Consider the following 532-nt stretch of genomic DNA (forward strand, 5'->3'; position numbering starts at 1 on the left):
GAACCGGACTCGTCTCCGCCGCCTCCGCCGCCTCGGAGCCGGCAGGGGGGGGGAGGACCGGCCTCGCCGCCGCCGACTCGGGGAGATCGAGTGGGGGGGATGGAGGAGACGGAGCTCTTCTCCCCGCCCGCGAGTATCGCGGGTCCCCCTCTTGTTTATATCTATTCAGGAAGGTGGGGTCGGACTAAGTCATTAGCTTGTAGGCATTTCCCAGGCTGTGACATGCTAATGGAGGAGCTTTCCTGAGGAGTTTCTTTTGAATATGAACTGGTTGTTGAAATTCTAATCTTATCTGTAGTGCTGTTGTAAGATGTAGAGCATGTTGTGTTTTTCAGGACAGGAGAACCATGCCCTATTAATTTTTAAACTATCTTCCCTGTTGAAAGTGTGTTTATGTTTATGAATTTCAATGGCTTCCCTCTGTAATTTAACATGGTAATCTCCCCCTCCCCATCTCTTTCTTTCTTTCTCTTTCTTCTCTCTCCCCTCCTTCTCCCCTTTCTCCCTATCTGAAGTAAAATGTGTTCTCCAA

The sequence above is a fragment of the Gekko japonicus genome, unplaced genomic scaffold (assembly GCF_001447785.1).
Source record: "Gekko japonicus isolate JY-2015 unplaced genomic scaffold, Gekko_japonicus_V1.1 scaffold4085, whole genome shotgun sequence".
NCBI lineage: Eukaryota > Metazoa > Chordata > Lepidosauria > Squamata > Gekkonidae > Gekko > Gekko japonicus.